The sequence below is a fragment of the Saccopteryx bilineata genome, chromosome 9 (assembly GCF_036850765.1).
Source record: "Saccopteryx bilineata isolate mSacBil1 chromosome 9, mSacBil1_pri_phased_curated, whole genome shotgun sequence".
Lineage (NCBI taxonomy): Eukaryota > Metazoa > Chordata > Mammalia > Chiroptera > Emballonuridae > Saccopteryx > Saccopteryx bilineata.
The window spans coordinates 24,125,747-24,144,902 of NC_089498.1; the positions used below are offsets into that span (position 1 = coordinate 24,125,747).

General features: G+C 45.9%; 1 protein-coding gene and 1 pseudogene across 2 annotated transcripts in view; one reads left to right on the forward strand and one right to left on the reverse strand.

Moving 5' to 3' along the window:
- Positions 1–9,621: 9,621 nt before the first annotated feature.
- Positions 9,622–9,750, reverse strand: LOC136313730 (U4 spliceosomal RNA; annotated as a pseudogene).
- A 7,225-nt stretch (positions 9,751–16,975) lies between these two features.
- The window catches only part of PDPR (pyruvate dehydrogenase phosphatase regulatory subunit), a 35,296-nt gene continuing 33,115 nt past the window's right edge, over positions 16,976–19,156 (forward strand). For both annotated transcript variants that reach the window (XM_066243880.1, XM_066243881.1), the window contains exon 1: positions 16,976–17,168. The gene's annotated coding sequence lies outside the window, so the exon portion shown is untranslated. The remainder of the gene's footprint in view (positions 17,169–19,156) is intronic.

The window sequence follows — 19,156 nt, forward strand, 5'->3', positions numbered from 1 at the left end:
TCATTGCAGGATTATTAGAGCCCTTGGGGAGCCCTTAGAGACTTGCTGATTGGCCCACAGACATTCCACGGCTGCAGATTAACAAATGGCGGCTGTGCCCTAGCTGGGACAGGGTACTTCGGGCCCATCAGTGGCTTCCATTCCCAGCCCCAAGCCCAGGCAGGAGGATGGGGCCTCAGCCATGTGTCCTGCGGGCTGGCAGGAACTGGGCAAGACCCCAAGGGAGTTCTTTCCTTTCTTGGGAAGCTGGCCCCAACCCCCAGCCATGAATTAAACATGGGCAGGTGGTAACTATACACCAGACAGGTGCCATAATGGGTGGGGAAACTGGGACTGTAGGCTCATAGGGAAGTGGGCTGGGGCTGCACCTGTGGGAGGAAAAGGGTGCTGTCGGACAGTCTGTCTGGGTGGTGTGAGGGGATGGGCCCCACCCTGGTTCTCTCCCACCCCCTCCCACGTGACTACAGGCCTGAGAGGCCAAAACAAGCCAGAGGAGAGCACGTGACATCCTTGACTGATTTGAGTCCTACTGGGAACAAGTTGGCCTCTAGACAAACAGTCAGTGTAGTTAGGAGTCAGTGAATTGCAACGATGCTCAGGGTCTGGCCGTGGACTACACAATCCCACCAGAGTAAGTTGAAGCAGATCTACACCATGGCTCACATTTCTTTTTCTTTTTTTTTTTTGTATTTTTCTGAAGTTGGAAATGAGGAGGCAGTCAGACTCCCGCATGCGCCCGACTGGGATCCACCCAGCATGCCCACCAGGGGGCGATGCTCTGCCCATCTGGGGTGTTGCTCTGTTGCAACCAGAGCCATTCTAGCACCTGAGGCAGAGGCCACAGAGCCATCCTCAGCACCTGGGCCAACTTTGCTCCAGTGGAGCCTTGGCTGCAGGAGGGGAAGATAGAGAGGAAGGAGAGGGGTGGAGAAGCAGATGGGCGCTTCTCCTGTGTGCCCTGGGAATCGAACCCGGGACTCCTGCATGTCAGGCCGACGCTCTACCACTGAGCCACCGGCCAGGGCACATTTCTTAAAAAATAGAAGGCTGTCTTGCAGGCCACAGGCAAATATCCACATTTCCCGCAAGGCAGATGAAGAGTAATTCAGCCATGCCAAAGGACAGCTTTGCAAGCTCACTACTTACTCCTTCTGGAGTTCTTGCGACCCTTGACTCCTGGGCTAGCACTTGTCAGAGCCAGGTGTCAACTCCCTGGATGCTATCCTGAGATGTGAGAGGGCTTGGCTTTCTGGGGAAACAGATATCATCGTGGGTCCTGGGAAGTGGTGACAGGGCCAGGCACAAGGGCCCCTAAGCTAATCTGGGGTTGTGAGTGCCTCCATAATACCCATGGTCTCAGGAGTTCCTACTCCCTCAAATGCATGATAGACAAGCTCAAATTTATCCTGTCTAGATCTCCAGATCCTTAGATCCCAGCAATGCTTAATAATAGTAACCTTTTTTTTTTCTATAGAGCTTACAAAGCATAATCACGTACGTGAGTTCATTTCATTGTCACAAAACCCTGTGCAGGCATGGTGCCCATTTTGCAGACGAGGAAGCTAGTCTCAGTGTGTCTAAGGGATTTTCTAAGTCACCCAGCAAGCACATGGTACGTGCCAGCTAATCCAGGGTGTCTGTCTCACATTCCCAGACACTGGTGCAGATCTGTTTTAATTCCCATCATGGCCCTTTGAGTTCAGTTTCTACAGCCCTGCTCTCTATGGTAACAAAAGACCCAATTCCTGTCTCTGGGCTTCCATGATAAATGCAGCTAAGTTGCCTATAGCACAATGAGGCACTTGGGACAGGTGGTAGGAAAACATATTTTGGGGCCTGGCAGGAGCCACTTTTGAGGGGCTTTGGCTCACTGCAAGAGAAGGTCAGGGTGAATTCAGCTTGAGGAATTGCTGAGCGGATAAAACGCCAGACCAGACATCTGAGGGCCTAGGTTCTAACCCCAGACTCTGTGACACTGGGATTGTCACTTCCACCCTTGGGCCTTAGTATCCAGTGGTATAAAACAGGGATGATGCCCTGGCCGGTTGGCTCAGCGGTAGAGCGTCGGCCTAGCGTGCGGAGGACCCGGGTTCGATTCCCGGCCAGGGCACACAGGAGAAGCGCCCATTTGCTTCTCCACCCCTCCACTGCGCCTTCCTCTCTGTCTCTCTCTTCCCCTCCCACAGCCAAGGCTCCATTGGAGCAAAGATGGCCCGGGCGCTGGGGATGGCTCTGTGGCCTCTGCCTCAGGCGCTAGAGTGGCTCTGGTCACAACATGGCGATGCCCAGGATGGGCAGAGCATCGCCCCTGGTGGGTGTCCCGGGTGGATCCCGGTCAGGCGCATGCGGGAGTCTGTCTGACTGTCTCTCCCTGTTTCCAGCTTCAGAAAAATGCAAAAAAAACCCCACAAATAAACAAACAAACAAAAAAAAACCAAAAAAAAAAAAACAGGGATGAGAACTTCTGTTGGACTCTCTAACCAAGATGTTGCACCTTGGTTTACATGATATTTCCTTGTGGGTCCAGACTTTTTATAGGAGCCTGCTGTGTGGGTCAGGGTGGGTTTTGAAAATGGGTATCCCCTTTCTTGCAATGCAATGCAATGCAATGCAAATGCTCCCAATAAGCAACCCCTAGTCTGATTTCTATCAGCAGATTTGTTTTATTTGTTCTGAATTTCATATAAGCAGACTCACAGAATATGCACACTTTGAGGCATGGATTCCTTTGCTTTACATAATGTTGATGAGATTCACGCATGTTGTTGCCTGAATCAGTAGGTCGTTTTTGTTGTTCTTGTTGGTTTTTCATTGCTGGTAATATTCCATATTTTCATTCTCCTATTGATGGACATTTGAACTGTTTTAAGCTTTTATTATCAAGTTGCTATAACTATGATTGTACGATTTAAAATTTTCTCTTCATAAGCACTTAGAAAAGAAAGAAAAGACAAAACTACCCAAATCAGGAAGGAAAAAGGGGATATAATCACAACTGATGCTAAAGACATCAAAAAGGTTGTATGAAAATATTAAAAACAATTTTATGTCAATAAATGGCACAACATAGCACAATGCCAAAATTCCTTGAAAGAAAAATTACCAAAATCAACTCAGGAAGAAATAGAAAATCTGAATAGACATATCACAATAAAAGAAATGGAATGATTGGGAACCTGAAACCAACATGATTATCTTAACTAGTAATACCCTAATATATACAATTAAAAGAAAAAGAAATTGAACAAGTGATTATTAAAATTTTTTTCCAAAAAGAAAAACTTAGGTATAAGTGACTCCTCTGGTGAATTCTATCAAATATTTAAGGAAGGAATAATGCCAATCATACCTAAACATTTTCAGAAAGCAGAAGAGGAGGAGCATTTCCCAACTTATTTTATAAGCTCAGTATTGTCCTGACACCAAAACCAGACAAAGATATCACAAGAAAAGAAAACTAGATCAATATCCCTCATGAATATAGACACAAAAGTCCTCAACAAAATATTATCAAACCTTACCTAGCCATATATAATAAGGATTAAACACTATAACCAGGTAGGATTTATTCCAGGAGTGCAAACTTGGTTTAACATTAAAAAATTAATGTAATTCGGCCCTGGCCGGTTGGCTCAGTGGTAGAGCGTCGGCCTGGCGTGCAGAAGTCCCGGGTTCGATTCCCGGCCAGGGCACACAGGAGAAGCACCCATCTGCTTCTCCACCCCTCCCCCTCTCCTTCCTCTCTGTCTCTCTCTTCCCCTCCCGCAGCGAGGCTCCATTGGAGCAAAGATGGCCCGGGCGCTGGTGATGGTTCCTTGGCCTCTGCCCCAGGCGCTAGAGTGGCTCTGGTCACAATAGAGCGAGCGTCGCCCTCTGGTGGGCGTGCCGGGTGGATCTCAGTCAGGTGCATGCGGGAGTCTGTCTGACTGTCTCTCCCCGTTTCCAGCTTCAGAAAAATACAAAAAAAAAAAAAAAAGTAATGTAATTGACTGTATTCATAAAACAGGATAAAACCCACATAATCATCTCAAAGACACGGGAAAAGCATTTGATAAAACCCCAAACCTTCTCCTTATGAACATTCTTAACAAACTAGGAAAAGAAAACTCTCATCCTGATAAAGGTTCCTGTTGTGGGCTAAATTGCATTCCCCCTACAAAATTGTATATTGAAGCACTAATCTCAGTATGTCAGAATGTGACTACATTTGGAGATAGAGTGTTTAGAGAGGTAATTAAGATGAAAGGAGGTGATTGGGTTGGGCTCTAACCCAATCTGACTGATGCCCTTATAAGAAAGAAGAAGAAATTAGGACACACACACACACACACACACGTCCATGTGAAGACACAGAGAGAAGATGGCCATCTATAAGCCAGGATAAAGACCTTCAGAAGAAACCAACCCTGTTGACACGTTGATCTTGGATATCTGACCTCCAGAACTGTGAGTAAATAAAATTCTGTTGTCCAAGGAATACAGTCTGTGGTAACTTCGTTATAGTAGTCCTACAAAACCAACACAGCCCCAGTTAAAACTCTACAGCTAACATCATACCGAATGGTGAAAGACTAAGATTAGAAACAATGGTTTACTGAGGAGTAAAGAGGGACAAATATATGGTGACAGAAAGTGATTTGACTTTGGGTGATGGGCACACAATGCAATCAACTGTCCAAATACTATAGAGATGTTCACCTGAAACCTATGCACTCTATTGATAAATATTACCCCATTAAATTTAATTTATAAAGAAAAAAGGAAAAACAATGGTTTACTTTCTAATACAACTGTGTACTGTTGAATGTGCAACTAGTGCTAATTAGGCAAGAAAAATTAAAGACATCCTGATTGTCAAGGAAGACATACAAAATCCTAAGGAATTAAAATAAACAACAAACCACCTACTAGCACAAAATTCTCAGAATACAAAATAAATATGCAGAAGTCAATTGTATTTCTATAAACTAGCAATAAACTATCTAAAAATGAAACTGAGAAAACCGTTTCATTCATGACACCAAAAAGAATAAGACATGAACATATAAGACTATAAAACATTGCTGAGAGAAAGTAAAGAAGATCTAAATAAATGGAGATTCTGCATTTATATTTGAAAGGCTCAATATTGTTAAGATGGCAATTATTCCCAGATTTACCTATTGATTCGTTGCAATTCCTGTCAAAATCCCACAGCCTCCTTTTTTTTTTTTTTTGTATTTTTCTTAAGTGAGAAGTGTGTGTGTGGGGGGGAGGCAGAGAGACAGAATCCTGCATGCACCTGACTGGGAGCCACCCAGCATGCCCACTGGGGGCAATGCTCCGCTGCAATCAGAACCATTTTAGTGCCTGAGGCAGAGGCCATGGAGCCATCCTCAGCACTCGGGCCAACTTTGCTCCAATGGAGCCTTGGCTGCGGGAGGGGAAGAGAGAGACAGAGAGGAAGGAGAGGGGGAGGGGTGGAGAAGCAGATGGGCAGTTCTCCTGTGTGCCCTGGTCGAGAATCAAACCCAGGACTTCCACACACCAGGCTGATGCTTTATCGCTGAGCCAACCGGCCAGGGTTTTTTTTTTTTTTTTTTTTGTATTTCTCTGAAGCTGGAAACAGGGAGAGACAGTCAGATAGACTCCCGCATGCGCCCGACCGGGATCCACCCGGCACGCACACCAGGGGGCGACGCTCTGCGCACCAGGGGGCGATGCTCTGCCCCTCCGGGGCATCACTCTGTTGCGACCAGAGCCACCCCAGCGCCTGGGGCAGAGGCCAAGGAGCCATCCTCAGCGCCCGGGCCATCCTCGCTCCAATGGAACCTCGGCTACGGGAGGGGAAGAGAGAGACAGAGAGGAAGGAGAGGGGGAGGGGTGGAGAAGCCGATGGGCGCCTCTCCTGTGTGCCCTGGCCGGGAATCGAACCTGGGACCTCCACACTCCAGGCCAACGCTCTACCACTGAGCCAACCGGCCAGGGCCGGCTTTTTTTTTTTTTTTTTTTTATTAAGTGAGAGGAGGGAGGCAAGAAGACAGAGACAGACTCCAACATGTGCCCTGACTGGGATCTACAATACCTGCCAAGCCCCCTACAGGGCGATGCTCTGCCCATCTGGGGCCTCTGCTCTGTTGCTTGGCAATCGAGCTATTTCTGTGGCCGAGGTGAGGCCATGGAGCCATCCTCAGTGCCCAGGGCCAAATTGCTTGAACCATTGAACCATGGCTGCAGGAGAGAGGAGAGAGAGAGAGAGAGAAGGGGAAAGGGGGGACGGAGAGGGGTGGAGAAGCACATGGTCGCTTCTAATGTGTGCCCTGACTGGAATCAAACCTGAGACTTCACATGCTGGGCTGATGCTCTACCGCTGAGCCAACCAGCCAGGGCCCAGCCTCCTCTTTCTTTAAAAACAAATAGATCCTGAAATTTTTGTGGAAAGGCAAAAGAATTAGAATAAACAAAACAATTTTGAAAAAGAAAGAATTGGAGAACTTATACTACCTGATTTCAAGACTTGCTATGAATCTATAATAATAACAATTATATGGCATGGAGAAGTGATAGACTTATAGGTCAAGGGAACAGAATTGAGATCCAGAAATAAATGGTTAAATTTATGGCCAATTGATTTTTGACAAAGGTTCCAAGACAATTCAATAGGGAAAAGGATAGTCTTTTTAACAAATGGTTCTGGGACAATTGAATATTCATATGCAAAAGCATGAATTTACACAGCTACTTCACACCGTACACAAAATGTATTTCAAATAGGAGAGATGGGGAAACTCTAAGATTTTTAAAAGATGACTCCAAAAGCACAATTCATAAAACAAAAAGAATTGATAAAATAGATTTCATAAAAATTAAAAATATTAGACTTTCAAAAGGCACCATTGTGAAAATGAAAAGACAAGCCACATGCTGAGAGAAAATATTTACAAATCATATACCTGAAAAAGCATTTAAGACCCTGGCTGGTTGGCTCAGCAGCAGAGCATTGGCTGGTGTGTGGAAGTCCTGGGTTTGATTCCTGGTCAGGGTACACAGGAGAAGCTAACATCTGCTCCACTCCTCCCCTCCCCCTTCTCTCTCTCTCTCTCTCTCTCTCTCTCTCTCTCTCTCTCTCTCTCTCTCTCCCCCCTCCCTTCCCACAGCCATGGCTCAAATGATTCAAGCAATTTGGCCCTGGGTGCTGAGGATGGCTCCATGGCTTCGCCTTAGATGCTGAAATAGATCTGTGTTGCCGAGCAATGGAGCAGTGGCCCCAGATGGGCAGAACATTGCCCTGAAGGGGCCTTGCTGAGTGGATCCCGGTCAGTGAGGGCACATGCTGTAGTCTGTCTCTGACTTTCTGCCTTCTACCTCTCACTTAATAAAAAAAAAAAAAGAAAGAAAAGAAAGAGAAAAAGCATTTATATGCTGTATACAAAGAACTCTTACAACTAAGTACGTAATGAGAAGGCAAACAACCAATTAAAGCGGGCAAAAGATTTTGGTAGACATTTCACAAAAAATGATATATGAGTGGTGAATAAGCATCTGAAAAGGTGCTAAACATTAATCACTAAGGAAATGAAACTTAAAGCCTCAATGAGATACTATTACATATCCAGTAGAATGACTATAGGTCACAAGACTGATAGCACCAAGTTTTAGTGACATGTGGTAGAATTGGAACCTGCATATACTGCTGGTGACAATGGAAAATTGTACAGCCATTTTGGAAACCAGCTTGGAGTTTTTTAAAAAGTTAAATGTATACTTACCATAAAATCCAGAAATTACACTTTTAGTTATCTGCCCAAGAGAAACAGACACACATGTTCACACAAAGACTTGTACACAAATGATCATAGCAGCAGCATTTATAATAGTCAAAACTGGAAACAACTCCAATGTCCATCAGAATGTTGTACTGATAAACTGTGGTACAGTATAACCATGTAATAGAATATCATTCAGCAATAAAAGGGAACAAAATTTCCTCCAACTTTATTGAGATATACTTGATATAGAAAGGAACAAACTTGACTCACACTACAACATGAACAAACTTTGTATTTACGTGAGTGAAGTCAGACATAAAATATGATATATTGTATGATTCCATTTACAGGAAATTTCTAGAGGCAGAAAGCAGATCAGTGTTTGTCTAGGGCTGGGGATGGGAGTAGGGACTGACTATAAAAATGCATGAAACTTTTTGGCCTGACCAGGTGGTGGCACAGTGAGTAGAACGTAGGACTGGGATGTGGAGGACCCAGGTTCGAGACCCTGAGGTAGCCAGCTTGAGCGTGGGCTCATCTGGTTTGAGCAAAGCTCACCAGCTTGGACCCAAGGTCGCTGGCTCGAGCAGGGGTTACTCAGTCTGCTGTAGCCCCATGGTCAAGGCACATATGAGAAAGCAATCAATGTACAACTAAGGTGTCGCAACGAATAACTAATAATTGATGCTTCTCATCTCTCTCCATTCCTGTCTGTCTGTCTCTAACCCACTCTCTGTCTCTGTAAAAAAAAAAAAGATGCATGTAACCTTTTGTGGTGATAAAAATGTTCTAAACCTGGATTGTGGTGATGGTTGCACAACTGTATAAATTGGTTAAAAGTCATGTAACTTGTACACAGACAATAAGTGAATTTAATACTGTGTAAAATATATCTCAATGAAGCTTTTTAAAAAGACAAACATAGGAAACAGTAACCAACTCATTTTGAGTCTAGCAGTATACTGATACCAAAACCAAAAATAGCAGTATTTAGGGTGAAGTGTACTGATGTCTACTTTGAAGTGAACCAAAACCAAGATAGATTAATGAATGCATATCAGGATGAATAGATGAATAAACTTGTGATAAAGGGTGTTTAGTAAAATGGTAGAATCTAATATTAGGTATTTGGGTATTCACTTTAAAGTTCTTTCAACTTTGCAGTACAGCATATTTGAAACAAAATGGGAAAAAGGAAATGGAATTATAGTGCATGAAATGTCTCAGTTGAGAATAACTTTTATAAAGTCAAACAATGTAAATAATAATTATTTAATCCAAAACGGAAAATAAAAACAAAGTTAAAAAATAGATGGCAACTAGGGGGAAAGAAGGGGTGTGTGGTATGGGAGCTGAATCTTCCAAGTTGGCAAGAATATCTGAATACGTGAATGCTGGCATTCAGACCCAGGCCAGGTCAGCTCCAAAGTCGTACTCTTGACCAACCTCAGCACACTCTTTCATCTTGGACTGTGAGGGGTTTCAGTCCAATGATGCCCCAGATCCAAGTGTCTGAGGGTCCCTAACGCCTCTCATGGGGACAGTGGGAGGGAAAGGTCACATCCCTCTTTTCAAGGCTGCACCAAAGGAGCTTCTGTTCAGTCCTTCTTGTGCCACAGGGGCCACATTGGGTTATCACCCTGTCAGGGGAGATTTTATTAGTCTGACCTAGGTTTCTAATTAATCCTGACATAGTGTACTCCCTATGAGGGGCCCTAGAACCCAAGAATCCTAAATTCATGTGCTACAGCGCCACCTACTGGTCAATTAATATGGACAAAGGCAGGAAATGAATCACACACATGATCACGGCAGCATTAGTCCTATTTCGCAGATGGGCAAACAGAGCTTTTGCTCTTCACTTTTCCCAGTTCATTTTATCACCTATTAAATGCCGTGTCCAACGCTAAGTGTTGGGGGTTTTTTTCTTTTTTTTTTCAATTAGCAATAATCGCGCCTCAGATAAACCTAATTGGCTATGATACTGCCACTGCGCAAAGCTAAGTGTTGGGGTTTTAAAGAAGACAAGTCCTCATTGGAGGGATTTACAGAACGGTAGGGAATAAAAACGACATGCCTGGAAAGGGTATAGTGGGGATACCACAGGGAGGCCAACCATCTTGGGGAAGAGAAAGCCTCACTGAGGAGATGGTGGTGATCTTGGCCTGAGTTTTGGAATTCTGGAGGGGCCTTCCAGGCTGACTAGAGGGGTGCTGGGCGGTCATTTGATTCTAAATTCAGAACTGTTGCACACGCACAGCACCACAGCTGCAGGAAGGGCCTCTGAGTGAGCAAAGTCTGTGTGACAAGATATAACTACATAGGGGGAGAATGTCCCAGGATTCTGGTTCCAGCACCGTGCACAGCGTGGGTCACGATCAACCTGGAGAACCCCTGCCTGTCCCACTGTGACAGCCCAAGGCAGACACTATCTGAACACTGTCTCCCCAATAAGGGGTCACGTGAGGGTGCTACACCAGTAAATTATCTGATGTATTTTAGAAAAATAACCTCAGGGTGATCTGAGCATCAGGAAGATTATTTAAGAGATTATCATCAAAGCAAGGGAAGCTAACTCTGAACTCCAACAATAATAGTGGGGAAACAGAGGTCAGAAGAGACAAGACAAATGGAGGAGACCAATTCTGTCGGGCGGGGCAACTGGGGGTACAGGGAGAAGCGAATGGGGTGACCAGGCAACTCCCAGCATTCTTGGTCATTCATCAAGTGGAAATAATAGAGGAGCAGATTTGGAAAATGAGATTGTTCTTGATGTGTTAGCCTGTGGAACTCCCACGTGTAGTTGCTCAAATATTAGTTGATAAGCAGAATAAGGACCATTGACTTTAAAGTTTTCAGTAAGTGAAGAATTCTTTAAGGGATATAGGCCTTGGTTTCCTAATTCCTATATAACAACACTATTCAAAGACTTGTCATTTGAGGTACAAAAAGGCTGCATAACAAATCAACCAAAAACATAGTGCCTTGCCTGACCAGGTGGTGGTGCAGTGGATAGAGCATCTGACTGGGATGCTGAGGACCCAGGTTCAAAACCCTGAGGTCGCCAGTTTGAGCACGGGCTCATCTGGTTTGAGCAAAGCTCACCAGCTTGAACCCAATGCTGGCTTGAGCAAGGGGTCACTTGGTCTGCTGTAGCCCAAGGCACATATGAGAAAGCAATCATTGAGAAACTAAGGTGCCGCAACAAAGAATTGATACTTCTCATCTCTCTCCCTTCCAGTCTGTCTGTTCCTCTCTGTCTCTCTGTCTCTCTGTCTCTCTCTCTGTCTCTGTCACAACCCCCCCCAAAAAAAACAAACCCCACAAAAACAAAAACAATAAACAAAATCACGGTGCCTTACAAGCATTTAGTTTCATGCTTATGAGCCTGCAGTGACTGTGGTTTGGCTGGGTAGCTTCATTTCAGTGTGTGGGTCAGCGGGCTTGGCTTCAGGCAGATTTCAGGTCTGTTTCATGCATCTCTCATCCTCCATGATACAGTGTCCTAAGTATGATGCCCTGTTCTTTTTATGGTAAATGGCAAGAGTCCACAAGGGCTCACAAAAATGCACAACACTTCTTAAGGTGTAGCTCCATATTTGCACACTATACCTTATGCTCAACTTTAAAAAAGTCATATGGGCCTGACCTGTGGTGGCACAGTAGCTGGAGCATTGACCTAGAAAGCTGAGGTAGCAAGTTTGAAGCCTCAGGCTTGCCTGGTCAAGACACATACCAGAAGCAACTACTACGAGTTGATGCTTCCTGCTCCTCCCACTCCCCCCTCCCTCCCTCCCTCTCTCTTTTTTTTTTTTTTTTTTGTATTTTTCCAAAGCCGGAAACGGGGAGAGACAATCAGACAGACTCCCGCATGTGCCCGATGGGGATCCACCTGGCACGCCCACCAGGGGCAGCGATGCTCTGCTCACCAGGGGAGATGCTTTGCCCCTCCGGGAGTCGCTCTGTTGCAACCAGAGCCACTCTAGCGCCTGGGGCAGATGCCAAGGAGCCATCTCCAGCGCCCGGGCCATCTTTGCTCCAATGGAGCCTCGCTGCAGGAGGGGAAGAGAGAGACCGAGAGGAAGGAGAGGGGGAGGGGTGGAGAAGCAGATGGGCGCTTCTCCTGTGTGCCCTGGCCGGGAATCGAACCCGGGACTTCTGCACGCCAGGCCGACGCTCTACCACTGAGCCAACCGGCCAGGGCCTCCCTCTCTCTTAAAAAAAAAAAAGAAAAAAAACCCCTGACCTCTGGTGGTGCAGTGGGTCAAGTGTTGACCTTGAACGCTGAGGCTGACGGTTCAAAACCCTAGACCAGTCGTCCCCAAACTACAGCCTGTGGGCTGCATCAGCCTCCCCTCCCCCCCGCCACACTTCCAGAAGGGGCACCTCTTTCATTGGTGGTCAGTGAGAGGGGCACTATATGTGGCGGCCCTCCAATGGTCTGAGGGACAGTGAACTGGCACCCTGTGTAAAAAGTTTGGGGACCCCTGCCCTAGACTTGCCTGGTCAAGGCACATATTAGAAGTAACAACTACAAGTTGACGCTTCCTGGTCCTCCTTCCCAACCACCTTTCCCTCTCTCTCTCTCTCTCCCCTCCCTATCTCTCTCTCAAAAATCAATAAATAAAATCCTTTAAAAAAAAGTCATGGATGGCTGAAGCCAACTGATATTAGTGGGACAAAAATATACTATAGCCCTTTCATGCACTACAAGGTCACATGGCAGATAGAATGAAGAACTGAAAACAATATCCAATCTACCACAGCCAGTAAAGCTCCTTACATTGTTTGCGCTTTTCTGTCTATTTCCAGTCATTGGGTCACTTCAGCCTCAAATGCCCCCCTGGCCATCTGTTCTATAGTAAACTGCAAAGATCATTGGATTCACATATACAACTTTGGTTCTATTTCCAGATCTTCTCACTAGCTGTGCGATCACTCTCTCTCTCTCTTTTAGATTTTATTTATTGATTTTTGGAGAGAGAAGGGAAGACAATGAGAAAGATGGGAAGAAACAGGAAGCATCTACTCCTAGTAGTTGCTTCCTGTATGTGCCTTGACCAGGCAAGCCCAGGGATTCGAACCGAAAGACCTCAGCCTTCCAGGGAGATGCTTTATCTAGTGTGCCACACAGGTCAGGATAGTTGTGTAATCTCGAAAAAGTCATGTTACATCTGAGAGTCTCAATCGTCTACTAAAAACTTAGATTGTCATGAAGATTAAACAGGATACTGTATAAGAGAAACCCTTGTCTTGTGTAAAGCACACTCTTTAAGAACCAGCTTAAGGCTTCCCTCATCCACATATCTTTAAATGACTAGCATTTCTTCTCTAGATACTAAATAATTGGCATTCAGTGGTTTCTAGATATAAGAAAATTTCCTGGAGAATTCTTTAGAAGTACAGTACTGACTTGGCCTTTAGGCTTGTTAATTTCAATTCATTCATTAGGATCTTGGTTAAATTTCCCCAGGTGATTCTAGTGCATTAGAATCGCTACCACATTACTTAGCATTTACTTGAATAGTTCACTATTTCATGTGTTCAAAACTTGGATGTGAATCCTGGTTTTTATTATCTGCAACTTGAGGATGCGCTTCCCTAAACCTCCTTTCCCTCACAGTTGAATCAGGAATACTCTCATCTCTATTACACAGTTTTAGTGAAGTTTCAATTAGGTAATGCAGTTAGGGCACTTGGCATCGTGCCTGGCCCAGTAGCTAGTTGCAGTATTGCTCTGTCTTATACAGACTCTGTGAAGTAGTCCTACAGCATCCAGCACAGTACTGAGTCCCTAGCAGGTGTTTTAATGCATAAATACACCATGATTTGTGGATGGAAGTTGGTGTAGTGAGAACACTGGCTGCCTCTCTTAGGTAATGTTCTGAAATCTCCCCACAGATATGATCAGGAATGAACACACACCGTTTCCCACGTAAACATGGGCTTACAGGTACATGAATGACACATTAAGTGCCAGGTTTTTAGTACAAAGTCTGTTTTAATGCAGGATGTCAAACCCACGATAGTGACTTCAGGAGGAGGAGCAGAGGCTTTCTGCTCCAGTCAGGCCTCCACTATGTGGAGGGGAGCAGAATGCCTGTGTCTGCTTTACCTCCGTTTCCACACTCTGTTTCAAACCTGATAACACAGGAATCAAGTTTCACGTGCAGTGTTTAACTTTTGTGATGGCAAACACATACACTGAGTTACTACAGATGAAAAATATTTCACAGACATGGCAAAAGTAATTAAAATGTTTGTTTACTCACAAGCCTAGTACTGTAATATGAAAAGAAAAAGTTAATTGAAATCTGGCCTGACAGAAACACAATGCGCAATGTTAACAGCATGCTCATGGAGGGCAGAAAGGCTCAGTCGCCTGGGTGCCCAACGTCACCAGGGCTCTTGAGAAAAAAATCCCATTTACCTCAGCGCCCTAAATGTCATCTGGACCACACGCTACTGCCACACAAGGACAGAAAGGGGCTGAACGGAACCGCACATTTACAAATGCAAATAATGAGTATGGCACTTTACAGTAATTACGACAGTGCTTTGATACATCCCGAGAGTTGACCAGAGTCAAGTGTGAGCTGAGGCAGGCTGTGGCAGCTTCTACCCCACACCCATCTGCTCTGGGGAAGGAGAGGCTGAGCAGGGTAAGGGGAACCCTCAGACTGAAATGGAGTTGTTTTCTTTTTCATCCTTCCTCTCTCCACCCACCATGTGACATTCTGGAGTGTGAGGCATGAGAATCTAGTGTGGAGAAAAGACGTGCTTTGAGTCCCAGTCCTTGGTGTGCAAAGGAATTCCTGGCTTAGATCTTTTGAAACAGAGGCTAAAAATATCCTTCCTACCTCTTGTAATTACTGTCCTTGAGAGACAGAAAAAGAAGGCAGGTTTACAAAGGATAAAAATAGCTGCATCTAAGTATCATAAGGAAAATGGCCCATGAGAAATATGTAATTCTTCAAGGGATGCTCAACTCTGAGAAGTCTAGAATCTCAGAAGGAATAACTGGCATTTATAGAAAAAGAAAAGCCAAAAACATAAACACACTCAATGCTCTTAAAGTAGTGCATGGGTGGTTACGAGAGCCTACAACGTGCAAGTCAACATTGAGAATGAAATAAGTTTTAGGACTTAGCATTTTAAAGTAGAAGCCTAAAACAGTGACAGGTAAGAAAGCAGGCAGAAATCTATACAGCCTGTTCTCTACTCACTGGTTGTGAACAGAATGTAATCAACACGTTAAATATTATTTTCACCCTCATTTCCCAAATTAATGTTGGGAAATGACATGAGCCAGATGGTTCATCCAAAAAACAATTTAAGTTTTCCTTCTGGAAGAGTCAAATCTGGGCACCAAGAAAGGCTTTCCCAAGAGTATACCTCAAATTCACTAGTCTATAACCCTCTTCTTTTTGGGGCAGGTAGATGACCCCAAGTTTTAAGCCTTTAGTTAAAATACTGGCCTGACCTGTGGTGGCGCAGTGGATAAAGTGTCGACCTGGAACACTGAGGTCGCCGGTTCAAAACCCTGCACTTGTCTGGTCAAGGCACATATGGGAGTTGATGCTTCCTGCTCCTCCCCCTTCTCTCTCTCTCTCACTCTCTCTCCTATCTAAAATGAATAAATTAAAAAAATTAAAAAAAAATACTTACTGATTGATTGATTGATGTGACACTGGTTAACAAAATTATACAGGTTTTAGGTGCATAATTTGACAACACACCTTCTGTACATTGTATTGTGTGGTCACACTGCACACTGCCCCCCAAGTCCCTTTACCTAAATATTAAAGTATTTATCTAGGACAGAAGCCCAGAATGCCTTGAACTTTCATGAAGCCAGATTAGCAAGACACACTTTCTGTTCTCAAGCAGCCCGACCTCATGTGGGCTGTCCTGTGTGCATTCAGTGACGAGTGTGTGGTATATAAAGCATGCAGGGTGTGGGCTGGTATGGTGACAGGGGTCCCTGGAACTTGACTGACACTCAGTAAAGGTAGAAGCTCTTAGTTTCTTGTGCACTGCTGAATCCTATCACTCAACAGTGTGCCTGACCACAAGAGGCCATCCATAAAACAAGACTGGCTTGTGTGGTGAGAAAGGCTTGAATCCAAAGGAGAACTTGAGTGTGTGGGCCAACACTCACGGTTAGCTATACTATTATATTGTTATCGGATATTCAAAGGAAGTTTTAGTGGACGTTGTGCCAAATACTGTTGAAGTGCTGCAAATACAGTCATGCATTAGATTGAGGTTCTGTTGTGAGAGGGCAAGGTTTGCAACTATTTGGAAAGGAAGTCAACAGACACATCCTTTACATAGTGATTAGTTCTATAGAGCATCGGACTGGGACGCAGAGGACCCAGGTTTGAAACTGCAAGGTCTCCGGCTTGAGCACAGGTTCACCAGCTTGAGCGCAGAGTTCTTAGTTTGAGCATGAGATTACTGACATGACCCCATGGTCGCTGGCCTGAAGCCCAAGGTCTCTGGCTTGAGCAAGGGGTCACTAGCTTGCTCCCCCCCCCCCAGTCAAGGGACATGAGAAAGCAGTCAATGAACAACTAAGGGGCTGCAACAAAGAATTAATGCTTCTCATCTCTGTCCCTTCCTGTCTGTCCCTCTCTCTGACACACACACTCTCTCTCTCTCTCTCTCTCTCTCTCACACACACACACACACACACACACACACACACGGCAAACAGGGCGATGTGGCAGGAGGGCAAGGGTGGGTAGGGAACTTCTAAGATAATGAAGTGGATTTCTTTTCCCCAAGCTAGAAAGATGCAGAGTAAGATCCTAACAGAAGCAGGGCAGCAGACCGGATTTTCAATCTGCTCTGCTAGAGTCTCGCCAAGGAAGACCCTAGCGGCTGCCAGGGACAAAGCAACTGTCAGTCCCAGAAGCCTTTTAACCCCTGGACTAGAGGGGCTTTGGCCTATTTCTCATAGGACCTGGAAAGGCTCTCAAGGGTAGAGAGAGCCCCCACACTCCTCACACCCCAGAGGGGCTGCGGCCCATCTCGGATATCCGGGTTGCACTTGCAGAAATTAACAGGTGTCTAGAATCAAGTTCTAAAGAGGCCTCCAAATCGCCTTCACCTTAGCGCAAAGAAAGACCGAGCAAGACCCTAAGAAGCCCCCACGTGCAGGGGCGGGGCCGCAGCGGTGACGCCACGGCGCGTGCGCGAGTGAGATCACGCGCCGGCGTACCCTTGCTTGGGGGGCCGTAAAGCGCGGAAGGTCGCGGTCCCCGCTCCCCCGGAACACTTTGTCCCCTCCGTCCCACCCCTTCCCATTCCCTGTCTCCCCCTCACTTTTCCGCCCCGGGACCCCTGGTGACGGTTGTGGCTGCTGCCAGTCTTCCGCCGGGTGTTGCCGAGCGCGGAACCCGTGGGGCCCGTGAGGTAAGGAGACAGCTGCGGCGCCGCTCTGACGGCCCCGGCCGCAGGGGCCTTAGCGCCCCGACCGCGGCGTCCTGTCTTTCCGCTTCGGTCTCCCTCGGGGGTCCGCGCCGTCCCTCGTTTCCTGTCGGTTCTGCCTGGTTCTCCCGGGGAGACGCGTCCTGGCGCCAGGTCTCGGCCGCGAGAGAGGCCCGCCTGATGCCTCATACCCCGCGGCTCGGCTCCGCTCGCCGAGGCTGTCCCGGCCCCGGGACCCGTACTCGGCCGCCCCCTCCGGGTGTTCGGGGTGACCCCGCTTCTGCCCCGCGCCGCGGGCTGGCACCCCCGCAGCGCAGGTGAGGCCGGTCCAGCCGGGTCTTCCTCTGCAGGTGGAATGGTTTCCCGCGCTGAGACGTGCGGTCCACCTGTGCTTGACTAACTCGTGCCACTGCTGCAGAGTCCTGCAGTCAAGTCACCCGGGAAACCTGGGCTGGGGCAGCGTCTTAATGCTTGTCCGCTCGGGTCTGACGTGAATGACACTCGGAGTTGCTTCAGGAATCTTGAAGTCCATTTGCTAAGCATGTACGCCGGCCACACGGGGATGCGGGTGGGCCGGGCCCCAAGGCACGCTTTTCCCGTGCGGGGACTTACACTGGTTTGTTCAACTTGCCTGATGGCCTGGTACACTTGTTGAAAAATACAGCACCGTGTGAAAAAGAAAAAAAGAAAAGAAAACAAGAAAAATACAGCACTGTGGACCAGGAGGGTCAGAATCGCCGGAGAGGGAGCTCGCGAAATGTTTTTTTTTGTGTTTTTTTAAGAAGTGTCCTAGGTGGCTCTTCAACCGAGGCAGGTGTGGGAAATGTTCTGTTAATCCGTCTGTCCCCGCCCGGTCTTCCTTGGGGCCATCAGCCCAGTGCACAGGGTGCTGTACTGTCCTGAGGAACAGCTCGGAGACTGGTTGATCCCTTCTTTCTTTCACAGCATTCACATTAATTTTTTTTTTTTTTTTTTTTTAAGAGGGAGAGAGACAGGAAGGGAGAGAGATGAGAAGCATCAACTGGTAGTGTGTCACTTTAATTGTTCATTGATTGTTTCTCATACATGCCTTGACTGGGGCTGGGGGCTCAAGTTTAGCCAGTGACCCGTTGCTTAATTCAGCGACCTTGGGCTTCAAGCCAGTGACCATGGGATCATGTTCATGATCTCACACTCAAGCCGGCGACCTCAGGATTTCACACCTGGGACCTCAGTATCCCAGGTCCACTCTATCCACTGTGCCACCATTGGTCAGGCTTCCCTCTCTCTTTTTTTAACTCACTACTTCATTGACTTGATATTTTTCCACTAACAAATACAGTATCGCCCCCCCCCCCTGCTTTCAGTCTGGCACTTTAAAGAAAAATTAAAAATTTGTTGATATACAATATTATATTAATTTCAGGTGTACAACATAATAATTAGACATTTAACTTAAAAAGTGATCACCTCCATAAGTCTGGTACCCACTGATACCCTACATAGTTATTACAATATTACTGATTATCTTCCCTGTGCTCATATTGATATATATATTTAAAGATTTTATTTATTGATTTTTATGGAGAGAAGTGGTGGGGAAGAGAAGTATCAACTCATAGTTGCTTCACTTTAGTTCATTGATTGCTTCTCGTATGTACCTTGACTGGGCAAACCCAGGGTTTTGAACCAGTGGCCTCAGCATTCCATGTTGATGCTCTATTCACTGTGCCATCACAGGCCAGGCAGTATGACTATTTTTATTACTGGCAATATGTGCTGCTTAATCCCTTTCTCTCCCATCCGGCAACCATCAATTTGTTCTCTGTATCTATGAATGTGTTTATTTTGTTTTTTAGATTTCACATATAAGTGAAATCATATGGTATTTGTTTTTCTGTCTGACTTATTTTACTTAGCATAATACCTCTAGGTCCATATGACAAGATTTCATTCTTCATTGTGGCTGAGTATACGTGTACCACAGCTTTTTA